Source organism: Oncorhynchus mykiss, chromosome 16, assembly GCF_013265735.2.
Source record: "Oncorhynchus mykiss isolate Arlee chromosome 16, USDA_OmykA_1.1, whole genome shotgun sequence".
NCBI classification, from domain to species: Eukaryota; Metazoa; Chordata; class Actinopteri; order Salmoniformes; family Salmonidae; genus Oncorhynchus; species Oncorhynchus mykiss.
In genome coordinates this window covers 1,766,070-1,780,523 of record NC_048580.1, presented here as the reverse complement: position 1 = coordinate 1,780,523, position 14,454 = coordinate 1,766,070, and the positions used below count along the sequence as shown (strand labels likewise).

General features: G+C 48.6%; 1 protein-coding gene and 1 long non-coding RNA gene across 8 annotated transcripts in view; both read right to left on the bottom strand.

Annotated features, from left to right (window-relative positions):
• arid4b (AT-rich interaction domain 4B) overlaps positions 1-14,454 on the bottom strand; it is a 214,190-nt gene that overhangs the window by 45,410 nt on the left and 154,326 nt on the right. The gene's annotated exons all lie outside the window — the stretch shown is intronic.
• Positions 5,930-9,275, bottom strand: LOC118939496. Its single transcript, XR_005036412.1, has 3 exons — positions 9,117-9,275; positions 8,510-8,749; positions 5,930-6,465 (listed from the first exon to the last, which is right to left on the bottom strand). It is a non-coding gene; the product is annotated as an uncharacterized LOC118939496 (long non-coding RNA).

The window sequence follows — 14,454 nt, the reverse complement described above, 5'->3', positions numbered from 1 at the left end:
AGCCTCCAAGCCACTTCTACTAAATAACCCCCCTAGCCTCCAAGCCACTACTACCAAATAACCCTCCTAGCCTCCAAGCAACTACTACTAAATCCCCCAGCCTCCAAACCACTTCTACTAAATAACTCCCCAGCCTCCAAGCCACTTCTACTAAATAACACCCCTAGCCTCCAAGCCACTACTAATAAATAACCCCCCTAGCCGCCAAGCCACTACTACTAAATAACCCCTTAGCCTCCAAGCCACTACTACTAAATAACCCCCCTAGCCTCCAAGCCACTACTAGTAAATAACCCCCCAGCCTCCAAGCCACTTCTACTAAATAACCCCCCCTAGCCTCCATGCCACTACTACTAAATACCCCCCCCCTAGCCTCCAAGCCACTACTAGTAAATAACCCCCCAGCCTCCAAGCCACTACTACTAAATAACCCCTTAGCCTCCAAGCCACTTCTACTAAATAGCCCCCCTAGCCTCCAAGCCACTACTACTAAATAACCCCCCTAGCCTCCAAGCCACTACTACTAAATAACCCTCCTAGCCTCCAAGCAACTACTACTAAATCCCCCAGCCTCCAAACCACTTCTACTAAATAACTCCCCAGCCTCCAAGCCACTTCTACTAAATAACACCCCTAGCCTCCAAGCCACTACTAATAAATAACCCCCCTAGCCGCCAAGCCACTACTACTAAATAACCCCTTAGCCTCCAAGCCACTACTACTAAATAACCCCCCTAGCCTCCAAGCCACTACTAGTAAATAACCCCCCAGCCTCCAAGCCACTTCTACTAAATAACCCCCCCTAGCCTCCATGCCACTACTACTAAATACCCCCCCCCTAGCCTCCAAGCCACTACTAGTAAATAACCCCCCAGCCTCCAAGCCACTACTACTAAATAACCCCTTAGCCTCCAAGCCACTTCTACTAAATAGCCCCCCTAGCCTCCAAGCCACTACTACTAAATAACCCCCCTAGCCTCCAAGCCACTACTACTAAATAACCCTCCTAGCCTCCAAGCAACTACTACTAAATCCCCCAGCCTCCAAACCACTTCTACTAAATAACTCCCCAGCCTCCAAGCCACTTCTACTAAATAACACCCCTAGCCTCCAAGCCACTACTACTAAATAACCCCCCTAACCTCCAAGCCACTACTACTAAAATAACCCCCTAGCCGCCAAGCCACTGCTACTAAATAACCCCTTAGCCTCCAAGCCACTACTACTAAATAACCCCCCTAGCCTCCAAGCCACTACTACTAAATAACCCCCCCTAGCCTCCAAGCCACTACTACTAAATAACCCCCCTAGCCTCCAAGCCACTACTAGTAAATAACCCCCCAGCCTCCAAGCCACTTATACTAAAGAACACACCTAGCCCCCTCAGCCTCCAAGCCACTTCTACTAAAGAACACACCTAGCCCCCTCAGCCTCCAAGCACATACTACTAAATAACCCTCCTAGCCTCCAAGGACATACTAATAAATAACCCTCCTAGACTCCAAGCACATACTACTAAATAACCCTCCTATTCTCCAAGCCACTACTACTAAATAACACCCCTAGCCTCAAGCCACTACTACTAAATAACACCCCTAGCCTCCAAGCCACTACTAGTAAATAACCCCCCAGCCTCCAAGCCACTTCTACTAAATAACCCCCCCTAGCCTCCATGCCACTACTACTAAATACCCCCCCCTAGCCTCCAAGCCACTACTAGTAAATAACCCCACAGCCTCCAAGCCACTTCTACTAAATAACCCCCCTAGCCTCCAAGCCACTACTACTAAATAACCATCCTAGCCTCCAAGCAACTACTACTAAATCCGCCAGCCTCCAAACCACTTCTACTAAATAACTCCCCAGCCTCCAAGCCACTTCTACTAAATAACACCCCTAGCCTCCAAGCCACTACTAATAAATAACCCCCCTAGCCGCCAAGCCACTACTACTAAATAACCCCTTAGCCTCCAAGCCACTACTACTAAATAACCCCCCTAGCCTCCAAGCCACTACTAGTAAATAACCCCCCAGCCTCCAAGCCACTTCTACTAAATAACCCCCCCTAGCCTCCATGCCACTACTACTAAATACCCCCCCCCACTAGCCTCCAAGCCACTACTAGTAAATAACCCCCCAGCCTCCAAGCCACTTCTACTAAATAGCCCCCCTAGCCTCCAAGCCACTACTACTAAATAACCCCCCTAGCCTCCAAGCCACTACTACTAAATAACCCCCATAGCCTCCAAGCCACTACTACTAAATAACCCCCATAGCCTCCAAAACACTACTAGTAAATATCCCCCCTAGCCCTCAAGCCACTACTACTAAATAACCCCCATAGCCTCCAAGCCACTACTACTAAATAACCCCCATAGCCCTCAAGCCACTACGACTAAATAACCCCCCTAGCCCTCAAGCCACTACGACTAAATAACCCCCAAAGCCTCCAAGCCACTACTACTAAATAACCCCCATAGCCTCCAAGCCACTACTAGTAAATAACTCCCCAGCCTCCAAGCCACTTCTACTAAATAACACCCCTAGCCTCCAAGCCACTACTACTAAATAACCCCCCTAACCTCCAAGCCACTACTACTAAAATAACCCCCTAGCCGCCAAGCCACTACTACTAAATAACCCCTTAGCCTCCAAGCCACTACTACTAAATAACCCCCCCTAGCCTCCAAGCCACTATTACTAAATAACCCCCCTAGCCTCCAAGCCACTACTAGTAAATAACCCCCCAGCCTCCAAGCCACTTCTACTAAAGAACACACCTAGCCTCCTCAGCCTCCAAGCCACTTCTACTAAAGAACACACCTAGCCCCCTCAGCCTCCAAGCACATACTACTAAATAACCCTCCTAGCCTCCAAGGACATACTAATAAATAACCCTCCTAGACTCCAAGCACATACTACTAAATAACCCTCCTATTCTCCAAGCCACTACTACTAAATAACACCCCTAGCCTCAAGCCACTACTACTAAATAACACCCCTAGCCTCCAAGCCACTACTAGTAAATAACCCCCCAGCCTCCAAGCCACTTCTACTAAATAACCCCCCCTAGCCTCCATGCCACTACTACTAAATACCCCCCCTAGCCTCCAAGCCACTACTAGTAAATAACCCCCCAGCCTCCAAGCCACTTCTACTAAATAGCCCCCCTAGCCTCCAAGCCACTACTACTAAATAACCCCCCTAGCCTCCAAGCCACTACTACTAAATAACCCCCATAGCCTCCAAGCCACTACTACTAAATAACCCCCATAGCCTCCAAAACACTACTAGTAAATATCCCCCCTAGCCCTCAAGCCACTACTACTAAATAACCCCCATAGCCTCCAAGCCACTACTACTAAATAACCCCCATAGCCCTCAAGCCACTACGACTAAATAACCCCCCTAGCCCTCAAGCCACTACGACTAAATAACCCCCAAAGCCTCCAAGCCACTACTACTAAATAACCCCCATAGCCTCCAAGCCACTACTAGTAAATAACTCCCCAGCCTCCAAGCCACTTCTACTAAATAACACCCCTAGCCTCCAAGCCACTACTACTAAATAACCCCCCTAACCTCCAAGCCACTACTACTAAAATAACCCCCTAGCCGCCAAGCCACTACTACTAAATAACCCCTTAGCCTCCAAGCCACTACTACTAAATAACCCCCCTAGCCTCCAAGCCACTACTACTAAATAACCCCCCCTAGCCTCCAAGCCAATACTACTAAATAACCCCCCTAGCCTCCAAGCCACTACTAGTAAATAACCCCCCAGCCTCCAAGCCACTTCTACAAAAAACACACCTAGCCCCCTCAGCCTCCAAGCCACTTCTACTAAAGAACACACCTAGCCCCCTCAGCCTCCAAGCACATACTACTAAATAACCCTCCTAGCCTCCAAGGACATACTAATAAATAACCCTCCTAGACTCCAAGCACATACTACTAAATAACCCTCCTATTCTCCAAGCCACTACTACTAAATAACACCCCTAGCCTCAAGCCACTACTACTAAATAACACCCCTAGCCTCCAAGCCACTACTAGTAAATAACCCCCCAGCCTCCAAGCCACGTCTACTAAATAACCCCCCCTAGCCTCCATGCCACTACTACTAAATACCCCCCCTAGCCTCCAAGCCACTACTAGTAAATAACCCCCCAGCCTCCAAGCCACTTCTACTAAATAACCCCCCTAGCCTCCAAGCCACTACTACTAAATAACCCTCCTAGCCTCCAAGCAACTACTACTAAATCCCCCAGCCTCCAAACCACTTCTACTAAATAACTCCCCAGCCTCCAAGCCACTTCTACTAAATAACACCCCTAGCCTCCAAGCCACTACTAATAAATAACCCCCCTAGCCGCCAAGCCACTACTACTAAATAACCCCTTAGCCTCCAAGCCACTACTACTAAATAACACCCCTAGCCTCCAAGCCACTACTAGTAAATAACCCCCCAGCCTCCAAGCCACTTCTACTAAATAACCCCCCCTAGCCTCCATGCCACTACTACTAAATACCCCCCCCCCTAGCCTCCAAGCCACTACTAGTAAATAACCCCCCAGCCTCCAAGCCACTACTACTAAATAACCCCTTAGCCTCCAAGCCACTTCTACTAAATAGCCCCCCTAGCCTCCAAGCCACTACTACTAAATAACCCCCCTAGCCTCCAAGCCACTACTACTAAATAACCCCTTAGCCTCCAAGCCATTACTACTAAATAACCCCCCTAGCCTCCAAGCCACTACTACTAAATGACCCCCTCAGCCTCCAAGCCACTACTAGTAAATACCCACCCTAGCCTCCAAGCCACTACTAGTAAATATCCCCCCTAGCCCTCAAGCCACTACGACTAAATAACCCCCCTAGCCTCCAAACCACTACTACTAAATAACCCCCATAGCCTCCAAGCCACTACTACTAAATAACCCCCATAGCCTCCAAGCCTCTACTAGTAAATATCCCCCCTAGCCCTCAAGCCACTACTACTAAATAACCCCCCTAGCCGCCAAGCCACTACTACTAAATAACCCCTTAGCCTCCAAGCCACTACTACTAAATAACCCCCCTAGCCTCCAAGCCACTACTACTAAATAACCCTCCTAGCCTCCAAGCAACTACTACTAAATCCCCCAGCCTCCAAACCACTTCTACTAAATAACTCCCCAGCCTCCAAGCCACTTCTACTAAATAACACCCCTAGCCTCCAAGCCACTACTAATAAATAACCCCCCTAGCCGCCAAGCCACTACTACTAAATAACCCCTTAGCCTCCAAGCCACTACTACTAAATAACACCCCTAGCCTCCAAGCCACTACTAGTAAATAACCCCCCAGCCTCCAAGCCACTTCTACTAAATAACCCCCCCTAGCCTCCATGCCACTACTACTAAATACCCCCCCCCCCCCCTAGCCTCCAAGCCACTACTAGTAAATAACCCCCCAGCCTCCAAGCCACTACTACTAAATAACCCCTTAGCCTCCAAGCCACTTCTACTAAATAGCCCCCCTAGCCTCCAAGCCACTACTACTAAATAACCCCCCTAGCCTCCAAGCCACTACTACTAAATAACCCCTTAGCCTCCAAGCCATTACTACTAAATAACCCCCCTAGCCTCCAAGCCACTACTACTAAATGACCCCCTCAGCCTCCAAGCCACTACTAGTAAATACCCACCCTAGCCTCCAAGCCACTACTAGTAAATATCCCCCCTAGCCCTCAAGCCACTACGACTAAATAACCCCCCTAGCCTCCAAACCACTACTACTAAATAACCCCCATAGCCTCCAAGCCACTACTACTAAATAACCCCCATAGCCTCCAAGCCACTACTAGTAAATATCCCCCCTAGCCCTCAAGCCACTACTACTAAATAACCCCCCTAGCCGCCAAGCCACTACTACTAAATAACCCCTTAGCCTCCAAGCCACTACTACTAAATAACCCCCCTAGCCTCCAAGCCATTGCTACAAATTAACCCCCTAGCTTCCAAAACCTCCAAGCCACTACTACTAAATAACCCCTGTAGCCACCAAAAGAATATTAATAAATTACTCCCATAGCCTCGAATCCAGTTCTACCAAATAACACACCTAGCCTCCAAGCCACTATTACTAAAGAACACACCTAGCCCCTTCAGCCTCCAAGCCACTTCTACTAAAGAACACACCTAGCCCCTTCAGCCTCCAAGCCACTTCTACTAAAGAACACACCTAGCCCCCTCAGCCTCCAAGCCACTTCTACTAAAGAACACACCTAGCCCCCTCAGCCTCCAAGCACATACTACTAAATAACCCTCCTAGCCTCCAAGGACATACTAATAAATAACCCTCCTAGACTCCAAGCACCTACTACTAAATAACCCCCCTGGCCTCCTCAACCTCCAAGCCACTTCTACTAAAGAACACACCTAGCCCCCTCAGCCTCCAAGCCACTTCTACTAAAGAACACACCTAGCCTCCAAGGACATACTAATAAATAACCCTCCTAGACTCCAAGCACCTACTTCTAAATAACCCTCCTTGTCTCCAAGCCACTACTACTAAATAACACCCCTAGGCCCAAGCCACTACTACTAAATAACACCCCTAGCCTCCAAGCCACTACTACTAAATAACCCCCCTAGCCTCCAAGCCACTACTAGTAAATAACCCCCCAGCCTCCAAGCCACTTCTACTAAATAACCCCCCAGCCTCCAAGCCACTTCTATTTAAATAACCCCCCTAGCCTCCAGGCCACTACTACTAAATCCCCCAGCCTCCAAGCCACTTCTACTAAATAACTCCCCAGCCTACAAGCCACTTCTACTAAAGAACAAACCTAGCCCCCTCAGCCTCCAAGCAACTTCTACTAAATAACACACCTAGACCCCTCAGCCTCCAAGCCACTACTACAAAACAACCCCCCTGGACTCCAAACCATTACAACTAAAATACTTCCATAGTGTCCCCTCCCTCCAAGCCACTATTACTAAATAACCCCCCCCCCCCTAGCCCCCTAAGCCACTACGAATAAATACCCCCCTAGCCTCCAAGCCACTACGACTAAATAACCCCCTAGCCTCCAAACCACTATTACTAAATAACACCCCCTAGCCTCCAAACACACTACTACTAAATAACCCCCCTATTCTCCTCAAACTCCAAGCCACTACTACTAAATAACCCCCCAGCCTCCAAATAACTACTAGTAAAAAAAAACCCTAGCCTCCAAGCCACTACTAGTAAATAACCCCCCAGCCTCCAAGCCACTTCTACTAAATAACCCCCCCTAGCCTCCATGCCACTACTACTAAATACCCCCCCTAGCCTCCAAGCCACTACTAGTAAATAACCCCCCAGCCTCCAAGCCACTTCTACTAAATAACCCCCCTAGCCTCCAAGCCACTACTACTAAATAACCCTCCTAGCCTCCAAGCAACTACTACTAAATCCCCCAGCCTCCAAACCACTTCTACTAAATAACTCCCCAGCCTCCAAGCCACTTCTACTAAATAACACCCCTAGCCTCCAAGCCACTACTAATAAATAACCCCCCTAGCCGCCAAGCCACTACTACTAAATAACCCCTTAGCCTCCAAGCCACTACTACTAAATAACCCCCCTAGCCTCCAAGCCACTACTAGTAAATAACCCCCCAGCCTCCAAGCCACTTCTACTAAATAACCCCCCCTAGCCTCCATGCCACTACTACTAAATACCCCCCCCCCCTAGCCTCCAAGCCACTACTAGTAAATAACCCCCCAGCCTCCAAGCCACTACTACTAAATAACCCCTTAGCCTCCAAGCCACTTCTACTAAATAGCCCCCCTAGCCTCCAAGCCACTACTACTAAATAACCCCCCTAGCCTCCAAGCCACTACTACTAAATAACCCCTTAGCCTCCAAGCCATTACTACTAAATAACCCCCCTAGCCTCCAAGCCACTACTACTAAATGACCCCCTCAGCCTCCAAGCCACTACTAGTAAATACCCACCCTAGCCTCCAAGCCACTACTAGTAAATATCCCCCCTAGCCCTCAAGCCACTACGACTAAATAACCCCCCTAGCCTCCAAACCACTACTACTAAATAACCCCCATAGCCTCCAAGCCACTACTACTAAATAACCCCCATAGCCTCCAAGCCACTACTAGTAAATATCCCCCCTAGCCCTCAAGCCACTACTACTAAATAACCCCCCTAGCCGCCAAGCCACTACTACTAAATAACCCCTTAGCCTCCAAGCCACTACTACTAAATAACCCCCCTAGCCTCCAAGCCATTGCTACAAATTAACCCCCTAGCTTCCAAAACCTCCAAGCCACTACTACTAAATAACACACCTAGCCTCTTCAGCCTCCAAGCCACTTCTACTAAAGAACACACCTAGCCCCCTCAGCCTCCAAGCCACTTCTACTAAAGAACACACCTAGCCCCCTCAGCCTCCAAGCCACTATTACTAAAGAACACACCTAGCCCCTTCAGCCTCCAAGCCACTTCTACTAAAGAACACACCTAGCCCCCTCAGCCTCCAAGCCACTTCTACTAAAGAACACACCTAGCCCCCTCAGCCTCCAAGCACATACTACTAAATAACCCTCCTAGCCTCCAAGGACATACTAATAAATAACCCTCCTAGACTCCAAGCACCTACTACTAAATAACCCCCCTAGCCTCCTCAACCTCCAAGCCACTTCTACTAAAGAACACACCTAGCCCCCTCAGCCTCCAAGCCACTTCTACTAAAGAACACACCTAGCCTCCAAGGACATACTAATAAATAACCCTCCTAGACTCCAAGCACCTACTTCTAAATAACCCTCCTTGTCTCCAAGCCACTACTACTAAATAACACCCTTAGGCCCAAGCCACTACTACTAAATAACACCCCTAGCCTCCAAGCCACTACTACTAAATAACCCCCCTAGCCTCCAAGCCACTACTAGTAAATAACCCCCCAGCCTCCAAGCCACTTCTACTAAATAACCCCCCAGCCTCCAAGCCACTTCTATTTAAATAACCCCCCTAGCCTCCAGGCCACTACTACTAAATCCCCCAGCCTCCAAGCCACTTCTACTAAATAACTCCCCAGCCTACAAGCCACTTCTACTAAAGAACAAACCTAGCCCCCTCAGCCTCCAAGCAACTTCTACTAAATAACACACCTAGACCCCTCAGCCTCCAAGCCACTACTACAAAACAACCCCCCTGGACTCCAAACCATTACAACTAAAATACTTCCATAGTGTCCCCTCCCTCCAAGCCACTATTACTAAATAACCCCCCCCCCCAGCCCCCTAAGCCACTACGAATAAATACCCCCCTAGCCTCCAAGCCACTACGGCTAAATAACCCCCTAGTCTCCAAACCACTATTACTAAATAACCCCCCCTAGCCTCCAAACACACTACTACTAAATAACCCCCATATTCTCCTCAAACTCCAAGCCACTACTACTAAATAACCCCCCAGCCTCCAAATAACTACTAGTAAAAAAAAACCTAGCCTCCAAGCCACTACTACTAAATAACCCCCCTAGCCTCCAAGCCACTACTACTAAATAACCCACCTAGCCTCCAAGCCACTACTACTAAAAAACCTCCCTAGCCTCTTCAACCTCCAAACCACTACTACTAAATAACCCCCCTAGCCTCCAAGCCACTACTACTAAATAACCCCCATAGCCTCCAAGCCACTAGTACTAAATAACCCCCAAATCCTCCAAGCCACTACTACTAAATAACCCCCATAGCCTCCAAGCCACTACTACTAAAGCCACTACTACTAAATAACCCCCCCTAGCCTCCAAGCCACTACTACTAAATAACCCCCTCAGCCTCCAAGCCACTACTAGTAAATACCCACCCTAGCCTCCTAGCCACTACTAGTAAATATCCCCCCTAGCCCTCAAGCCACTACGACTAAATAACCCCCCTAGCCTCCAAACCACTACTACTAAATAACCCCTTAGCCTCCAAGCCATTACTACTAAATAACCCCCCTAGCCTCCAAGCCACTACTACTAAATGACCCCCTCAGCCTCCAAGCCACTACTAGTAAATACCCACCCTAGCCTCCAAGCCACTACTAGTAAATATCCCCCCTAGCCCTCAAGCCACTACGACTAAATAACCCCCCTAGCCTCCAAACCACTACTACTAAATAACCCCCATAGCCTCCAAGCCACTACTACTAAATAACCCCCCTAGCCTCTAAGCCACTACTACTAAATAACCCCGATAGCCTCCAAGCCACGAGTACTAAATAACCCCCATAACCTCCAAGCCACTACTACTAAATAACCCCAATAGCCTCCAAACCACTACTACTAAATAACCCCCCTAGCCTCCAAGCCACTACTACTAAATAATCCCCCTAGCCTCAAAGCCACTACTACTAAAATAACCCCCACTCTCCAAGCCACTACTACTAAGTAACCCCCCAGCCTTCAAGCCACTACTACTAAATAGCCCCCCTAGCCTCCTCAACCTCCAAGCCACTACTACTAAATAACCCCTCTAGCCTCCTCAACCTCCAATCCACTACAACTAAATAACCCCCAATCCTTCAAGCCACAACTACTAAATAACCCCCCTAGCCTCCAAGCCACTACTACTAAATAACCCCCCAGCCTCCAAGCCACAACTACAAAATAACCCCCCAGCCTCCAAGAAACTACTACTAAATACCCCCCTAGCCTTCAAGCCACTACTACTAAATAACCCCCCAGCCTCCAAGCAACTACTACTAAATAACCCCCCTAGCCACCTCAACCTCCAAGCCACTACTACTAAATAACACCCCTAGCCTCCAAGCCACTACTACAAAACAACCCCCCTGGACTCCAAACCATTACAACTAAAATACTTCCATAGTGTCCCCTCCCTCCAAGCCACTATTACTAAATAACCCCCCCCCCCCCCCAGCCCCCTAAGCCACTACGAATAAATACCCCCCTAGCCTCCAAGCCACTACGGCTAAATAACCCCCTAGTCTCCAAACCACTATTACTAAATAACCCCCCCTAGCCTCCAAACACACTACTACTAAATAACCCCCCTATTCTCCTCAAACTCCAAGCCACTACTACTAAATAACCCCCCAGCCTCCAAATAACTACTAGTAAAAAAAAAACCTAGCCTCCAAGCCACTACTACTAAATAACCCCCCTAGCCTCCAAGCCACTACTACTAAATAACCCACCTAGCCTCCAAGCCACTACTACTAAAAAACCTCCCTAGCCTCTTCAACCTCCAAACCACTACTACTAAATAACCCCCCTAGCCTCCAAGCCACTACTACTAAATAACCCCCATAGCCTCCAAGCCACTAGTACTAAATAACCCCCAAATCCTCCAAGCCACTACTACTAAATAACCCCCATAGCCTCCAAGCCACTACTACTAAAGCCACTACTACTAAATAACCCCCCCTAGCCTCCAAGCCACTACTACTAAATAACCCCCTCAGCCTCCAAGCCACTACTAGTAAATACCCACCCTAGCCTCCTAGCCACTACTAGTAAATATCCCCCCTAGCCCTCAAGCCACTACGACTAAATAACCCCCCTAGCCTCCAAACCACTACTACTAAATAACCCCTTAGCCTCCAAGCCATTACTACTAAATAACCCCCCTAGCCTCCAAGCCACTACTACTAAATGACCCCCTCAGCCTCCAAGCCACTACTAGTAAATACCCACCCTAGCCTCCAAGCCACTACTAGTAAATATCCCCCCTAGCCCTCAAGCCACTACGACTAAATAACCCCCCTAGCCTCCAAACCACTACTACTAAATAACCCCCATAGCCTCCAAGCCACTACTACTAAATAACCCCCCTAGCCTCTAAGCCACTACTACTAAATAACCCCGATAGCCTCCAAGCCACGAGTACTAAATAACCCCCATAACCTCCAAGCCACTACTACTAAATAACCCCAATAGCCTCCAAACCACTACTACTAAATAACCCCCCTAGCCTCCAAGCCACTACTACTAAATAATCCCCCTAGCCTCAAAGCCACTACTACTAAAATAACCCCCACTCTCCAAGCCACTACTACTAAGTAACCCCCCAGCCTTCAAGCCACTACTACTAAATAGCCCCCCTAGCCTCCTCAACCTCCAAGCCACTAATACTAAATAACCCCTCTAGCCTCCTCAACCTCCAATCCACTACAACTAAATAACCCCCAATCCTTCAAGCCACAACTACTAAATAACCCCCCTAGCCTCCAAGCCACTACTACTAAATAACCCCCCAGCCTCCAAGCCACAACTACAAAATAACCCCCCAGCCTCCAAGAAACTACTACTAAATACCCCTTTAGCCTTCAAGCCACTACTACTAAATAACCCCCCAGCCTCCAAGCAACTACTACTAAATAACCCCCCTAGCCACCTCAACCTCCAAGCCACTACTACTAAATAACCCCCCTAGCCTCCAAGCCACTACTACTAAATGACCCCCTTAGCCTCCAAGCCACTACTACTAAATAACCCCCCTAGCCTCCAAGCCACTACTACTAAATAACCCCCCTAGCCTTCAAGCCACTACTACTAAATAACCCCCTTAGCCTCCAAGCCACTACTACTAAAATAACACCCAGTCTCCAAGCCACTACTACTGAGTAACCCCCCAGCCTCCAAGCCACTACTACTAAATAGCCCCCCTAGCCTCCTCAACCTCCAAGCCACTACTACTAAATAACCCCTCTAGGCTCCTCAACCTCCAAGCATCTACTACAAAATAACCCCCCTAGCCTCCAAGCCACTACTACTAAATAACCCCCCTAGCCTCCAAGCCAAAACTACAAAATAACCCCCCTAGCCTCCAAGCCGCTACAACTAAATAACCCCCAATCCTTCATGCCACTACTACTAAATAACCCACCCGAGCCTCCAAGCCACTACTACTAAATAACCCCCTAGCCGCCTCCAAGCCACTACTACTAAATTAACCCCTTAGCCTCCAAGCCACTACTACTAAATAACCCCCCTAGCCTCCAAGCCACTAATACTAAATAACCCCGATAGCCTCCAAGCCACGAGTACTAAATAACCCCCATAACCTCCAAGCCACTACTACTAAATAACCCCCATAGCCTCCAAGCCACTACTACTAAATAACCCCCCTAGCCTCCAAGCCAGTACTACTAAATAACCCCCCCTAGCCTCCAAGCCACTACTACTAAATAACCCCCCTAGCCTCCAAGCCACTACTACTAAATAATCCCCCTAGCCTCAAAGCCACTACTACTAAAATAACCCCCAGCCTTCAAGCCACTACTACTAAGTAACCCCCCAGCCTCCAAGCCACTACTACTAAATAGCCCCCTAGCCTCCTCAACCTCCAAGCCACTACTACTAAATAACCCCCCTAGCCTCCAAGCCACTACTACTAAATAACCCCCCTAGCCTTCAAGCCACTACTACTAAATAACCCCCTTAGCCTCCTAGCCACTACTACTAAAATAACACCCAGTCTCCAAGCCACTACTACTGAGTAACCCCCCAGCCTCCAAGCCACTACTACTAAATAGCCCCCCTAGCCTCCTCAACCTCCAAGCCACTACTACTAAATAACCCCTCTAGGCTCCTCAACCTCCAAGCCACTACTACAAAATAACCCCCCTAGCCTCCAAGCCACTACTACTAAATAACCCCCCTAGCCTCCAAGCCAAAACTACAAAATAACCCCCCTAGCCTCCAAGCCACTACAACTAAATAACCCCCAATCCTTCATGCCACTACTACTAAATAACCCCCCCCCCCCAGCCTCCAAGCCACTACTACTAAATAACCCCCTAGCCTCCTCCAAGCCACTACTACTAAATGAACCCCTTATTCTCCAAGCCACTACTACTAAATAACCCCCCTAGCCTCCAAGCCACTACTACTAAATAACCCCCCTAGCCTCCAAGCCACTACTACTAAATAACCCCCCTAGCCTCCAAGCCACTACTACTAAATAACCCCGATAGCCTCCAAGCCACGAGTACTAAATAACCCCCATAACCTCCAAGCCATTACTACTAAATAACCCCAATAGCCTCCAAACCACTACTACTAAATAACCCCCCTAGCCTCCAAGCCACTACTACTAAATAACCCCCCCTAGCCTCCAAGCCACTACTACTAAATAACCCCCCTAGCCTCCAAGCCACTACTACTAAATAATCCCCCTAGCCTCAAAGCCACTACTACTAAAATAACCCCCAGCCTTCAAGCCACTACTACTAAGTAACCCCCCAGCCTCCAAGCCACTACTACTAAATAGCCCCCCTAGCCTCCTCAACCTCCAAGCCACTACTACTAAATAACCCCTCTAGACTCCTCAACCTCCAAGCCACAACTACTAAATAACCCCCTAGCCTCCAAGCCACTACAACTAAATAACCCCCAATCCTTCATGCCACTACTACTAAATAACCCCCCAGCCTCCAAGCCACAACTACAA